This window comes from Panthera tigris, chromosome B4 (genome assembly GCF_018350195.1).
Source record: "Panthera tigris isolate Pti1 chromosome B4, P.tigris_Pti1_mat1.1, whole genome shotgun sequence".
NCBI lineage: Eukaryota > Metazoa > Chordata > Mammalia > Carnivora > Felidae > Panthera > Panthera tigris.
Window position 1 is genome coordinate 27,855,420 of NC_056666.1, and position 16,784 is coordinate 27,872,203.

At 36.4% G+C, this 16,784-nt stretch overlaps 1 protein-coding gene across 6 annotated transcripts in view; it reads right to left on the reverse strand.

Moving 5' to 3' along the window:
• Nucleotides 1-16,784, reverse strand: part of ZNF438 (zinc finger protein 438) — a 166,583-nt gene that overhangs the window by 126,604 nt on the left and 23,195 nt on the right. For 2 of the 6 annotated variants that reach the window (XR_006219713.1, XR_006219712.1), the window contains exons 1-2: nucleotides 7,399-7,457; nucleotides 5,667-5,726 (exon numbers count right to left, since the gene is read on the reverse strand). The exons of 2 other annotated variants lie outside the window; for them this stretch is intronic. The gene's annotated coding sequence lies outside the window, so the exon portion shown is untranslated. Of the gene's footprint in view, nucleotides 1-5,666; nucleotides 5,727-7,398; nucleotides 7,458-16,784 lie in introns of those variants that run through there. 2 more of the 6 variants (XM_042991326.1, XM_042991327.1) reach the window with 2 other exon arrangements.

Below are 16,784 nucleotides of genomic sequence, written 5' to 3' on the forward strand. Positions count from 1 at the left end.
AAGGACAGAGATAGGTAAAATGGGAAAGGAGGCAGCAAAGTCAGAAACCCAGAGAAGACAGAGAAACAAAATGCGATTCAAGGTGAAAGCATGTGAAGGAGTTCAGGCTTTCCTGGTCACAACAGGGTATTCATCATAGCGCTGATTTCATACTGGTCTGCCGAGCACATGCTGGGTGGGACAGGCCCTGGTGCTGCCAGAAGCACTGTCACGCTGGAGGCAACTTTTAGATGTGCCATCCTATTATTTAGGTCCTAGCTACCAGAAGCAATCAAACATGAAGCACTTTAGTATCCAGAGACTCTGAAAATTACTCTTTCTTATGTCATTAATTCCAAGTTCCAAGGTTCAAGGGTTATAAAGAAACTGGAATTTGCATGAATAGCATTATTCAGGTCTAACTAAAAGCACTTATAACAAAGCTCTCTATTACTTAAATCATATTTTTGTCTAAGAGAAGGTAAGGGAATGGCTATATCCCTCTCAATGAAACATTCACACACGATCACTAATTCTCAGAGTTTCTGAGGTAAGGGAAAGAATGAGGTGACTTTTCCATTTCTAGCAAACTCTGATCAAAGGCTATTAAAAAAAAAAGCTATTTCCAAGTATCATGCTCTTTACTTCTGCAACTCAGTGAACTTTTGTTTAATAACTAAAATCTATCGGGGAATTTGTTGTGTTTATTGTTTACTTTAGACCAAAAACTAATAAAAAATAAATTTTAAATTATTACTCAAAGTAATTTCCTTAGATGGAGACCTGGCCAATCCGAGTGGAATCAACCTTGATAGTAGTTCCTCTTTTTCTTAAATATTGGAAACTTCATTAGAAGTGCTTACCCTTTATTGGTAAAAGCTTCCAATATAAACGCAGGCAGAGGAATCTGAGGAATACTCTGAGAGTAAGTGTTCTGAAAAAAATAAAAGATTCTAAAAACACATACACTCTCAGAGTTGGGAAGATCTACAAATCAATTCTCATCTCCATTTTCCCTCCACAACTTGTAGAGTCTCAATCTGATCAGCCTCAACGTGTACACTGCCAGTGCTGGAGAACTCACTGTCCAGTGGAGCAGCTCAGTGTTACTTTTAAGCAAGTGTACTTGTTGCCAACTTATGCAATATAGCATTCATTACACTAAGCAGAAATCTCTCTGTAACTTCTCCCATTGCTTCTAGCCAGGTCTTTCCATAGCTCTAAAGCTCTAGTTCCTCTTCTACTCGAAAGGAATTCCAAATACAGAAACTTGGAATAATAAAGCTGCAAAACTTCTAGTGTAACCTCACTTACTATGTGCGCTGTAATTTTGTTTTCTCTAGATCTCCCTCCACTGGTATCAGGCTAGAGGCTGAACCGGTTGAGATGAGGGTGTAGGGCAGGGAGTAACAAGGATTTAGTGGAGTCCAATGAACTTGGAGAACTTAAGGAACTGCAAAAAGGCAATTTACTAGAGCAAAGTGAGCTAGGCAGAGAATGGTAGGAGATACAGTCAGCTGGCAGAACACACAGGGCCTGGCAGAACATGGTGAGACTTGGGGTTTTATCCTGAGTGTAATGGGTAGTCACCCAAGGGTTCTGGACAGAGAAACAGACAGGGACTGTTGAACATTTTTAAAAACCACTTATTGGGTGCCTGGGTGGCTCAGTCGGTTAAGCATCCGACTTTGGGTCAGGTCAGGACCTCACAGTCTGTGGCTTCGAGCCCAGTGTCAGGCTCTGTGCTGACAGCTCAGAGCCTAGAGCCTGCTTCGGATTCTGTGTCTCCCTCTCTTTCTGTTCCTCCCCTGCTTGCGTTCTGTCTCTGTCTCTCTCAAAAATAAATAAACATTAAAAAGAAAACCCCACCTTTGCTCTTATATGGAGAACTGACCAGAGTGGTACAAGGAGGAGATAAGGAAGACCAGTTAGAAGACTGTTGCTATCATCCAGGTAACTTGGGATGATGACAGGTTGTATTATATTAGGGTAGTAGTAGGGGGGTGGTGGCAATACAGGGGTATTTGGGATATATGTAGAAGACAGGACGTATAAACCTTACTGATGGGCTGGACATGGGTTAAGAAGGAAAAAGAAAACTCAAGATGGCTTCTGGTTTTTGGCCTGAGCAACCGTGTGTACCATTTACTGAGATAAAGAAGGAGGAGACAGGAACAGGTTTGGGGAGGAGAATTCAAGAGTTCTACTTCACACATGTTAGGTTGGAAATGTTTATTAGACTTTCAAATAGATGTTGAAGAGGCAGGCATAGAAATGAGCCTAGAGCTCACAGGAGAGATCAAGGTAAAAAAATAAAGCTGGGAGAACAGAAAGCATTTAAAACAAGGGGTCACATGAGACTGCACAGAGAATAAATGTAGAAGGCAGCCGAGGACTAAGCCCTAGAGAATGCCAACTTTTGGAGACCATACAGAAGAGAAGATAACAAAAGAGACTTTGTAATTTTGTGTGTATTTTATGCTTTCCAGTGTAAGACTGGAGACTTAGAACTACAGAAAGACATAGCTAAAACTGATGGGGGGAAGTTATAGAGAGATAGATTTCTGCACAGTGTAATGGGCACTACGATGAATAAGTTGTTAAGTAACTCTTATTCTTCTTCATAAAGCAGCTGGAATTACAGTTAACCCTTGAATAACACGGGTTTGAACTGTGGGGGGTCCACTTACATGTGGATTTTTTTTCCATACAGTATCATACTGTAAATGTATTTTCCTTACAATTCTCTTAATAACATTTTCTTTTCTCCAGCTTGCTTTATTGTAAGAACACAATATATCACACATATAACATACAAAATATGTGTATGTGTTAATCGACTATTTAGTTACTGGCATGTCTGCCTGTCAACAAGAGGCTATTAGTAGTTAAGTTTTGAGGGAGTCAAAAGCTGTATGTGGATTTTTGACTTTGGGGTGGGGCAGGACCCCCAAAGCCCACATTGTTCGAGGGTTGACTGTATTTTATATCCACCAAGTCCACACCTAGTCATCATTATCTTCAAAAACCACCTTTCAAAGTCACATGCCTACTCTTTTTCTGAGTCCCGACCTATTGACTGAACCTGGATAGCTGCATTTCAACTTGTCAGCTGCTCAATTACCCCATCTCTGGCCTCTGGCATTTGTCCTAGCTTCTGGATCCAAATTTTCACCCCCAACTAACAACTTCTAGTTGCCCAGCACTGACCAGGAGGCAGGTTGAGATCATGTTTCCCAGAGCTGCCAGAAGTTCTTGGCTTATGATCAATGAAGCACACAATGAGTGAGTGTTCAGCAGTTAATCAAGTGACAGAGAACAACTGACATGTTGGGGAACTGTAGAACGAGCCAGATCAAGGCTGGAACAGGGACCGAGAGATTGTACTCCAGGCTAGTCACCCCAGGGGAATCTGCTCTAGGTCACCCAGTGTGATCAGACATCCTTTAACCCAGAAGAGTTGAGCACTCTAAAGTTTACCATGTATCCATGGACTAAGAGTTTCCTGGAAGCCAATAACATTATGAACCAAACAGGAGGTACTTTACACCACACTTCAGCGCCCCTTCGTTCTGCACCAAACTCTCAGGTGCAGCCTAGAGATATTGTTACTTTCCCCACCACATCTAGAAAAGGAATTTCAAACTATTTTTGTGTTTGGGAAGATTAAATGAGATCATAAATAAAGTGTCTGGTACATAGAAAGTGCTCAATACATAATAGCTACTCACATTTATACTTTAGATGACCACAAAATAACAGTCAGGCAGCTGAATGGTAAAGTAGGTCTCTAAAAACTACTTTTAATGCTCTTCTTTAGCACAAAAGAATAATAAAAGGGTTTTTTTGTTTGTTTTTTATGTATGAACTATCATATGACCAATGGAATTTAAACTTGTCCCAAAAAAGCTCTCTTCCATTTTTCTGAACTTCCTAGCCAAGATTTAGCAAAAGGATGTTACACAAAAAACAAGTAAAGATGTCATTCTAATAATACAAGATTGATAACACCAATTCTAAATAAATACCATCAAGCAAAACAGAAATCTTCAAGCCTAATAATTATTCTGCAATGATCACTCAGGCCTGGGTTTGTTGTTTTAAATGTCTACATCCTTCAAGTATAATATATTTCTATTTCCCTTTATTAAATTTAAGTTTAACTAAAATCATTAAAGTTGGCAACAGAAGCAGGAAACCATTTATAAGACCAGCATGGCTATTTTATCTTTATTAATGAAAAGTTATGTAATAGTTTCAGCAAACTACAGAGTTCCATTCTTGTAGTCTTTTAATATTTATAGAAATCTAAAAGAGCTATACTGCTAGAGTTCATTTTTGAAACTGAGAATTTCTATTATCTGACAGCAATAAATTATTTTAGCTCAATTACAGAAATGGCTATTTAAGAGTTCTGTTCATCTTTACTCATATTCCTTAACAATAGGTCAACTGTGTCTAGTACTTGACCTAGAAGCTTACATAGATGTAACTGAAGGGTCTCAACTCCAAACTGAGTCCCATCACTGGTCTTTTTGCCTCCAATAGTACATTAAAGAAAAGAGAAGAAAAAGAAAAAACAGTGCACTGGGAGCCATTTGCAGGTCTTACCTCTGTTAATACAAAGTGCTATACTAAACTACCAAAGACCACAGAAGCACCTTAAAAGAATCAAAAAGCAAGTGTGTAATCAGGTATAAGGAAGTCACAAACACCATGCCAATATCCAAAAACTGAAATCCCACACCTCCTATAAACTGAAAAGTGAAACCCATGGTCACATATTTCCTTGTATCTCTATTCACAGAATCTGGATTTTTAAAAGATAACTAATAATTTTGATTCCTCAAACTATTGCAGAGAAAAGTTACTTCCAAACTATAATTTTCAAATAAATAAACCTTGATTTTTTTCTGCTTTAAATGAATTTTTATTTTGGAATAATTTTAGATTTACAGGAAAGTTACAAACATACAACAGAGTTCCTGTATCTCCCTCACTCAATTTCCCCTAAAGCTGACATCTTACATAACCACGGTTTTGTCAAGACTAAGGAATTAGTGTTGATATATTGCTATTAATTAAGCTATAGGTTTTATTTGGATTTCACCTGTTTTTTCACTAATACCTTTTTTTTCCAGTTCTAAGATCTAATCTAATAATAATTATTATATTTTTATATATTACATATCTTATTTTATTATATAATATATATTTTATATATCTATATTATACTTCTATATATTTATATTTATATGTTATATTATTTATATAGTAAATATTTTATAGTTACATATATATTTATATTATATATTTATATATTTTATATTTATATTTATGTTTATATGTATCATATATATTTTATTATATATTTATTTTATTTTATAATATACATATTTTTTATATTTTCAGGGCTTTAAGTATTTTCTAGTGCTTTAAGGTGCCAAGCTTATGTGTCTTATTAAATGTCTTCACTATAAATACTACAGAAAATAAACGTACAGGCTCCCTGGAAAACATGACTTATTGGGTATAAGAGAAATGTTATACTATGATTCATGTAAACATAATATTTCTACTAACATTTTACTGAGGAGAAAAAGAGATAAATCACTTTGTCAGGAACCTATGAGATCAAATTATTTAATGTTTCATAAATATCTTTTCAAAAAATGCTTGTCTCTTACCTATCTCCTAAGGCTCCAGTAAAGAGTCATAAGATATACAGTAAATCCTTTTAATTAATCCTGTAATAGAATATAAAGTATTATTATAAGCATATTCAAATAATCCATTTTTATCAAACATATGTAGAAACTGCCTTCCTTTCATTCTCAAATTTAATTTTTAATTACTGTATATTTTTATTAAGATATCACAATAACTAACTTAAGGGAGAATATAATTCACTAAATTTATTACACCTCTTTAGTTTAAAAATGAAAGCATGCAAAATTTAACAAAAGTTTTAAGACAAACAGAAAATGTACCAGAAAAAAAAAGAAATGCCAAATGAATAAAACTGACTAGGAAGAATGCTTTGCATTCTTTTCCATGTACATAATGCCGTGCAAATTACTAAACAGTCACAAACAAGTGAATCATATCGAGGACACAGACTTTTGATGGGAAAATGGTAATCCAGAGTTTGGAGTTAGGAGGTTTCTGAAAAAATACATGTCTGGTAAAGTGTCCGTGTGTGTCAGTTTGCCTGAGATGGTCCCAATTTATGCCTGTTGTTCACAGTGTCCCACTCAATGTATTATTTACCTTAGATTTTTTTAGTGCTTTTTTTTTTTTAATGGTAGCAGTATAATAAGCTTGGGTTTTCACTTTTAGGTTCTGCCATTATCTTGTGGAGCAGTATGAGATGCATGTGCAGAGAACCCAGCTGCCAATTAACATGTGGTTAAATCTGAAAGACTTTAAGCATAAAAGCATTTCTGGATGGGCTATAACTCATACCTCATTCTCAAAAACAATACCTAAGCCAGTTTCAGGGGGAAAAAAAAAAAAGCACACTCAGGCAGGAATAGCTCGAGACAACTCCTTCAGCCTTGAATGGAGGTGGAAGAAATATTCAATACGGCTGCCCCTGCTTATGACTAGTTCGAAGACCATATTAAGAAAAGCAGATTGGAGATGTTTTACATATTACTCTATAAAGAATGACTTTTCATTTAGATCAAATGAATGCTCTTTAAACTTCTCCCTCTCAATTCTAATTACAATTTATCTTCTTTACACAAAGTTAAGTGACAGCTGTTATTTTGATGGCTCTATTAGCAGAAGAAATTCACACTTAAATGATGTCAGCTTTCTATCAGTGTCAGGAGATACATCAAATAGAAAACTCAGTTAATTCCCCCTTTTTTTTCTTACTGATTTAGAGAGTAATTCAATAAAACAATATGCATACAAATGTACTGTTAGGCTAATAGCATACAGAAATTTTATATATTTGCAATAACAGCATAAAGGAAGCAAGTGAGAAGAAAGTTGTATTAGAGTAAGGATATAACACCAGATGGGAACTCAAATCCACAGAAATATAAGAGAATGAAAAATAGGCTGATATAGCTAACTCTATAAATACATATTTGTTCTCCTTTCTTCTCTCAGCTTCTTTAAAAGAGACATAGGATTATATAAAGTAAAAATTACAACAATATATTGTTGGGTTTCTATAGTATATACATAGAAGATGTATAATAATAGTAGGAAAAAGTGGAGAGAGAGAAAAATGGAGCTATACAGGAGAAATGTTTATTTTACTGAGTATAAGTAAAAATGAGAAGTAGATTCTTCTAAGTTGAAATGTGTATTGTAAAACCTAGAGCAAACACTAAGAGAATAACTCCAGATGTATAATTTAAAAATGATTAAAAGACTCAAAATACCACACTGGAAGATATTCACTTATTTCAAAAGAATTCACTTAATTTGAAAGAATTCAAGAGAACAAAGGCATGAGACCTACAGAAAACAAAAAGCAAAACAGCAGATGTAAATCCAACCATATCAATAATATTAATTGTGAATGGATTAAACAACCTAGTCAAAAAGCAGAAATTATCAGATTGTATTTTTAAACATCCAATGACAGTAGACCCTTGAACAACATGGTTTGAACTGAACAAGTCCACTTAACATGTGGATTTTTTTTTCAATAAATACACTATAGTACTGTAAAAATCTTCCTTATGATTTTCTTAACAACCAACATTTTCTTTTCTCTAGCTTACTTTATTGGAATATATACCAAATAATATACAACATATACAAAATATGTCTGTTATGTTACTGGTAAAGCTTTTTGGTCAACAATAGGTTAAGTTCTTTGGAGTCAAAAGTTTTATGTGTTGGATGCCTGGGTGGCTCAGTTGGTTACAGGTCCGACTCTTGATTTTAGCTCAGGTCATGGCCTCACCGTCCACAGGATCGAGTCCCGCATAGGGCTCTGTGCTGACAGCATGGAGTCTGCCTGGGTTTCTCTCTCTCTCTCTCTCTCTCTCTCTCTCAAAATAAATAATAAAAAATTATTTTAAAAAGTTTTATGTGAATTATCAACTGTGCAGAGAGTCAGCACCACAACCCCTGTGTCATTCAAGGGTAAAACTGCATATACAATATGCTGTCTACAGGAGACACATTTTATGTTCAATGATACAAATAGGTTGAAAGTAAATGGAAGAAAAAAGACACACTATGCAAAGAAGAACCATGAGAATCAGAAAAAAACAAACTTTAAAACAACAACAAAAGAACTGAAGGAATAAACAATTCAAAAATGAAATTGGAAGATGTCATATCCCCTTTCAATATTAGATGGAACAACCAAGAAGAAAATACACAAGGAAATAAAAGATTTGAAAAAAAACTATAGGTCAACTAGACCTAAAAGACATCTATATGATACTCCACCCAAGAATACAATACACATTTTTCTCAAGTGCACATGAAACATTCTCTAAGGTAGACTGTATTCAAGGCCATGTACCAGCCTCAATAATTTAAAGTGATTAAAATCATGCAGACTGTTCCATGACCACAATAGGATGCAATTAGAAATCAGTAACAGAAGGAAATTCTAGACAAATACGTGGAAATAAAACAATACACTGCTAAATAACCAATAAGTCAAAACAATCATAAAGGAATTAGAAAACTCCCTGACATGAATGAAAACAAAAACACAACATGCCAAAACCTATGGGATACAGCTAAAGAAAGCAGTGCTTAAAGTAAAATTTATCATTGTAAATACTTATGTTAAAAAAGATCTCAAATGAATAACCTAAATTTCCATCTTAAGAATTGAGAAAAAGAAGAGTACACAGAAAAGCAAGCAGAAGTAAGGGAATAATAAAGATTGAAGTGCAAAAAAAAAAAAATGCAATAAAGAATAGAAAAACAAAAAAGAAAATCAATGCAAACAAAAGTTGTTTTTGAAAAGATCAACAAAATTGACAAATCTTTAGCTAGAGTGACTGAGAAAAAATAAAGGTACACACAAATTACCAGAATCAGGAATGAACAAAAGAACATTACTATTGCCTTCCAGAAATAAAAGTTATTATAAAGGAATATTATGAACAACTGTACATCAACCAATTGAGTACTTGGATGAAAAGAACAAATTCTTTTTTTTTTTTTTTATGTTTATTTTTGACAGACAGGAGAGACAGAGCATGAGCAGGGGAGGGGCAGAGAGAGAGACAGAGACACAGAATCCGAAGCAGGTTCCAGGCTCTGAGGTGTCAGCACCTCTCTCAGCACAGAGCCCGACGCGGGGCTTGAACTCACGAGCCGTGAGACCATGACCTGAGCAGAAGTTGGACGCCTAACCGACTGAGCCACCCAGATGCCCCAAAAAGAACAAATTCTTAAAAAAACAACTACAACTGACAGAGAAAACATACAAACTCTGAATAGGCCTGTAACAAATACAGATTGAGTTAGTAATTAAAATACTTCCAACAAATATAAGTACAGACCCAGAGGGCTTCACTGGTAATTCTACCAAACCTTTAAATGAGAATACCAATCTTTAAAGAAGTCTTCCAAAACAAACCAACCAAACATATACATGAAGAGAGAACACTTCCACAAGGCCAATATTACTTGATACCAAAACTAGACAAAGACATAAGAAAACTATAGACCAACATTCTTTATGAATATAGATGCAAAATCCTCAACAAAATACTAGCAAAGCAAATCCAGCAATATGTAAAAATGATTAAAACCACAACCAAGTAAGATTTACCCTAGGAATGCTAGGTTGGTTCAATACCCACCGACCAAGAAACCCAATCAATAATATATTAACTAAATTAACTAATACTACATTAATGAAATTTTTAAAAAATACATGATAGGGGCGCCTGGGTGGCTCAGTCGGTCGAGTGTCTGACTTCGGCTCAGGTCACGATCTCGCGGTCCGTGAGTTCGAGCCCCGTGTCGGGCTCTGGGCTGATGGCCCAGAGCCTGGAGCCTGCTTCCGATTCTGTGACGCCCTCTCTCTCTGCCCCTCCCCCGTTCATGCTCTCTCTCTGTCTCAAAAATAAATAAACATTAAAAAAAAAAATTTTTTTTTAAAATACATGATAATATCAATAAATACAAAAAGAGTATTTGCCAAAATCCAACACTCTCTTATCACAAAAAGCATTCAACAACCAGGAATAGAAAGGAACTTCCTCAACCAGACAAAAGACATCTACAAAAACTCACAGCCAACATCATACTTAATAATGAAAGACTGAATGTGTCCCTCCTAAAATTAGAAACAAGAGAATTGTGTCCTATTTCTTACCATTTCTACCTAACAGTTCACTGCAAGTTCTAACCAATACAATTAAGCAAGAAAAAAACAAAAACAAACAAACAAAAAAAGATCCAGATTGGAAAGAAGTATAACTATCTCTATTCGTAGATGACAGAGTTTTGTATGAAGAAAATCCTAAGGAATCTACTTTTAAAAAAGTTTTTAGAATAACCATGCTCAGCAAGGTTGCAGGATATAAGAATATACCAAAAAATTCTTTTTTTTCTATACAACCACAATAACCAATCCAAAATTGAAATGATAAACTTAAGAAAGCAATTCCATTGAGAAGGAAGATTAAAATAGAGAAGATTTTAATTGAGAAGATTAAAACACTTTAGAATGTATTTAACAAAAATAGTATAAGACTTGCACAGTGGAAACTACAAAATACTGTTAAAAGAAATTAAAGACAACTTAAATGGAAAAACATGCCATGTTGATGAACTGTTAAGACTCAATATTGTTAGGATGTCAATACTCCCATATTGGTCCACATATTTGGCACAATTCCCATTACAATCCAAGATGTCTTTTCTCCAAAAATTGACAAACTTTTACTAAAACTCATATGGATATGGAAGGGACCTAGAAGAGCCAAACAATCTTAAAAAAGAAAAAGAAAGTTGGAAGACTCACATAACCCGATTTCAAAACTTACTATATAGTTACAGTAATCAACACAGCATGGTACTGGCATAGACATTTCTCCCAAGAAGATTTACAAACATCTAATAAACATATGAGAAGATGGTCAACATCATTAACCACTGGGGAAATGCAAGTGAAAATCACAATACATTTTTAATCAATTTGATATTCAGTGAGACACGACTTCATGCCTATAATCAACAATAGAAATAACAAGTACTGATGAAGATGTGGAGAAATTAGAATCCTCTCCATTGCTGGTGGAAATGAAAAATGGTACAGTCAATTAGAAAAACATTTTGGCAGTTCCTCAAAAGTCTAAAAGATAGAGTACCATTTGACCCTGCAATTCCCACTACTAAGTAAGTACTCAAGGGAAATGAAAACGTACACCCACACAAAAACTTGAGCATAAATATCATAGCAGCATTAATCATAATATCAAATAAATCAAATTTTTACTGATAGAAACTAGTCCTAAGTTTTTCAGATTTGATTTTATGACCAGTTTCTATCAGTAAAAATGATCCTTAATATTCATTTGACAAACATTTCTTATTATGTTAGGTGCTATATTAGGAAACAGATGAAAAGTACAATCTTTGTCCTCATAGAAATTATAGCCTAGAGGGAGCAAGTACCCAATAAACCTGCAGAACTGAATAGTGTTTCAGTACTAAATGAGTACCATTTATATACCTCTATGGTTGTACAGAAAGGAACGCCTAATCTCCAGGAATAGAAAAGGAAAGGGACCAGGGAAGTGAGGCAATAGCAGAGGCATCCTTGGGCTAAGTCTTGGAAGATAAGCAAGACCTACCAAAGCAGCGAAGGGGGAAGGAGAAATGTTTCAGGCAAAGAGAAAACATGCAAAGGCTCAAAAGCCCAAGAGAAGAATTAAGTCAAGCTCAATACTGAAGTACAGTAAAGAAGAGGGGAGAAAAAGCAAACACTAGACAGGTGGGCAGACATAATCCTGAAGCTCTTTGCTTGCATGGTGCGGAGTCTGGATTTTATCTGGAAGGTTTAACAGCCCAAAGAATTCTGAGCTCAGGAATAATATGATCAGACTTGCATTAAAAAAAAAAAAAAAACCACTCTGCAACAGTATGAAGTATAAATAAGAGAAAATATGCGATTGGATATATGACAAGCACTTTAGAGATCATTCCAGTGGCATAAGTGAAAAGAAATGAGTGTTCAAACTAATGCAGAGACAACAGGGATGGAGACAAAAATGATGTACTTGAAGGACATTTAGAGTAGGACACATGAATTGACTATATATGGGGGTAAGGAAGAATAAAAAACCAGGATGAGTTCCAGATTTCTTACTTGACAAAAAAAGACGCTGGTATTCATCAATAAAACAGAGAATACAGGAAGAACAAGAAGGGCAGGTTTGAGAGGTAATTTTGAGTTTTGAAACTCGGGAAAAAGGTAGTAGTTAGTAAAATCAATAATATCAAAAGTAAGCTCAAATGTACAAGCCCCAGCTCAGACTTACTGAATTAGAAACTCTAGAGATGGAGCCCAGTCAACTATGTTTTTAATCACCCTCTACATGATTCTGGTGTGTGCTAACCCTACAGAACCAATGGTCTTGCCAAACACTACCGGTAATACGGGTGAAGAATCAGGCAATCAGGTGGGCACTGATGATGACAGAAGGGAAAGGAAAGGTTAAAGCAGAATCCAGATTACAGTAAATTTAAGGACTACACTGTAGGAAGAGAAATGGAGACAGCACATGTAGATTCTTTCAATATAGCTTTAAAAGAATGAGAAGAGACACAGGTGATTTAAAAAAGGATGAACAGTAGGGTGCCTGGGTGGCTCAATCAGTTAAGCCACCAACTTCGACTTTGGCCCAGGTCATGATCTCACGGTCTGTGGGTTTGAGCCCACATCGGGCTCTGTGCTGACATCGTGGAACCTGGAGCCTGCTTCTGATTCCGTGTATCCCTCTCTCTCTGCCCCTCCCCTGCTTCTGCGTGCTCTCTCTCTCAAAAATAAATAAATGTTAAAAAAAAAAAAAAAAAAAAAAAAAAAAAAGGATTAACAGAATAAAGTCCTCTAAAAGGTAGAAAAAGATTCAGAGCCCAGGCAGAGGAACTGGCCTTGGAAGGTATGGCAGGCACCAGTGGGTGTCTTCCGGGTCCATTCTCCTTCCTGGACAACAGAATCTGAATTTAGTTCTTCTCTGGGAAGTCAGGAGGGCCACGAATCCTGACTGGTCTAAGCCAATCACAGGACTTCTATATCTCTTGCCACGTACCAGTTTAGAAATGGGCTATATGATGTAAATTCAACTAGTGAAGTCTGCTGAGAGGTTTCTGGAAAAGTGTTTTTTCACTCTTAAAAAAGACATAAAAAAGATGCTATGGCATGAATTTTTGTGCCTCCCTCCACCCTGACAAAATTCACAGATTAAAGCCCTAATCCCCACTGTGATGGTATTTGGGAGGTAATCAGGGTTACATCAGGTTATGAGGGTGGAGCCCTCATATGAGGATGTTCTTAGTTTATAAGAACACTAATGGTATTATAGTGTTCTTATAAAATGAGAAAGAGACTAGAGAGCACTCTCCCTCTGCCATGTGAGGAAACAGCATAAAGGTGGTGGTCTTCAAGCCAGAAAGGGGCCCTCACCAAGAATGTTCAGGCAACTTGATCTTGGACTTCCCAGACTCCAGAACAAAGCAAAATAAATGTTTGTGGTTTGAGCCACCCAGTCTTTGGTATTTTCTACAACAGCCTAAACTAAGACAAGAGACACCTTCCTTTCTTACAATCTTGGGTTCTTTTATACGAGGGCATAAAGCTTGGAACTAAAGCTGCCTGTCATCTTCATACCAGAAGGGGACAAGCCTGAGGACAAAGGCTAACTCATCTAAGATGTTAGAAAGGAAAGACAGAAAGATCCTGAGAGCCTCATGACAGCAGTTAGCTGCTACATGAACCAACTATAACACCATCTTTCTTCCAAATTTCTAGTTATATGAGATCATAAAATTAACTTAATATTTTCAGTTTCAATTGGGTCTTCTGTCACTTGCCAGCTGAAAGCATTCTGATACTGAAAGACATTTTCACTCAGATGGATGTGAATAAAATTAACTTTGCCTATTGGAGACATGGGAATTTGAGGGACTTCCAGACTGAAGTTTCATTTATTAAACAAAATGAAGCTCATATAGATCTATTTTATAAAGGGACAGGCCTTAACAGCTCTATTCTGCTTTAAAATATCTAGTATTTCTCACAATAACAATAGTTAGCCACGAAGAAGATGATGGTGATAACCTCATGATTATTAACGTATTTTTAAAAGCTAGGTATTTAAGCCTTGTTTTGTTTACCTTCTGCATTCCCTTTGACTTCAGCAGTGAAATCATACCAATGTCTTTTACTTTCTGTTTGTAACAATTTTCCAACTTTCTTGGTATATAACATCATACCACAATATAGTTTACAGAGGAAACCTTTAACTTGAAAGAACAAACACTCTGAAAAGCAAACAGTGTATTAAAAGGTTTCTATTTTTATTGCCATACCTTTTCTAAATCTGTTCAAGAAAAGAAAACATTTCAACTACATCTGTGGAAAATCAACACTGTGGCCATGTAGATAAACACTAAAGAAAGTGCAATTTGAACACAAAACAAAAAGCCCTAGAACTGTATGTGTATCCAAGCAGTCCCCAAATGGTGAAAAATAAAATTGAAAGTTAAATTGTAAGACAGTTTTTGAAGCCCAAAACATTTTTCCTATAGAAACAATGTTACTATGAGTCATTCCGGTCCTGGGCCAGTCCATAAAACCCTTATAAAACCATACGCATAAGACTATTGTTTGAACTACACCCAGGCAGAATAATACTTTTTCCTTTAGAAAATACATCATTTTCTCCCTCCACCCTCTACCTAGTCCCAGGAGAAAGGGCCTAGCCATGGACTCTGTTCACCTCTCCAACCTCATCTTTCACTACTCTCCACACCACATGCTCTGTGGGTCAGCCCCACTGTCCTTCTTCAACCTGCAGGGCCTTTTCCCTTCCCAGCCTTTGCTGTCATGCCCTCCCCCACATCTTCTAGGTCATCTGGCTCAGGCTTCTCTTCTCAGCTTAAATGATACTTCCTCAAGAGATAGTTCTTCATCCCCACACTGAATCACAGGTGTCCTTGCTGTACTCCCCCACCTCAGTATCTCTCACACTCTACTGTAATCACTTTGCTTATCTCCCCCGTAATCCGACATTTGGGTGACACATCTTATCTGCTACTATTTTAGCCCTAGAGCATAGATAAGTAGCTGGCATTTTGAAGCTGTTTAATACATATTTGTTTGTATAAATGAATTTACCTAACAGAAGGTACTTCAATTCATTTTTAACCTGACCAGGGAATATTTAACCTGATCTATGGTCATTACCAAGAGATAAAGGAGTTTTCCAAAGACTTCTCCACTCCTGAAATTTGTACGTACACACTGTTCATAGAAAGGAGGCCGTCTATCCAATTTCTTCCCCATTGCTAGTTTATAAAGTAACTTAAATGGAGCATTAAAATTCTGGCAAACGGGAGTAAGTATATACTCTAGTATTACCCTTACCTCTTTCTTGTAGGTAATGTCATTCATTCTTACAGCTTTTACTACAATCGATGAAATCCTGATTCCCAAATTTGTATCTCTAGGGCTGATTTCTCTCTTGAGTTAAAAATACAAATTTCCAGGTGCCTACAATTTTATACCTAATGTCCCAAAAGGACTCCACTCCAACCTTTCTTTTCTCCTGTGTTCCCCATTTCAGATAATGACATTACCAGCTGGAAACTAGAGCCTGACACTCAAGTTCTCTCACCCTTGTTATTTAAAGGTTGGTCCATGGACCAACAGTGCTTGTTGTTCATGACCTGGAATCTTTTTAGAAACATAAGACTGCCCCACCCCAGACATGCTGAATTAGGATCTACCTTTTAACAAAATCCCCAGGCAATTCAAGTGCACATTAAAATCTGAGAAACACTGATCTGTAATTCCTTTTTCTCCCTACCCCCACACTTCAAGTCCACCAAGTCTATACAGGAAAACGTCTCATATATATTCCCTCCCATCCATTTCTGTCACTGCCCTGATTTAAGCCATCACCTCTTGTCTGGAACATTGCAGTGGCCTCTTAGTTGATCTCATTCCTCTAATCCACTGGTTCTCATCCAGAATTTCCTAAGAGACACTCTGTTATACAGCTATTAATTTGAGAAAGGCCATATGGTTGGCTGGCCAGAACTGTGCATAATATATAACTTGTCTTATCTATGTTGCAATCGAAATCTAGGGATGATTACAAAAACATCATATGGGAAAGCATGCAAAAATCAAAGCGAAGAAGACTGAGAACCACTCTTCACGTGTCTCCTCGAAACAATCATTCTGCATATGGACCTCAGTTTTCTTTCCAAAATACAAAAACAATCATGTCATCTCCCTCTCTAAAGCTTTTCAGTGGCTTGTGAACACATCATATACTTCCACACCTCCACCTTTCTGTTTATACTTTCCTTTTTCCGCCTTTTGGCAAAAATCTAGTTCATCTTCTGAAGTCCTGCTCAAGAGTCATCTTACTGGGAAAAAAGTCATCTTATCTTGCCGATTTTCTTGGTAAATAACTGCTTCTCCCTCCTCCTGCACCCCACCATATGTTCATCACGTGATCATGGCTGCCCATCTTTCCTGCCAGACAAGGACTCCCCTGAAGGCATTCTGTATCTCAGTCACCGACAGATGGTAGATACTCGAAAAATGTAAAAGAAGTCAATTACCA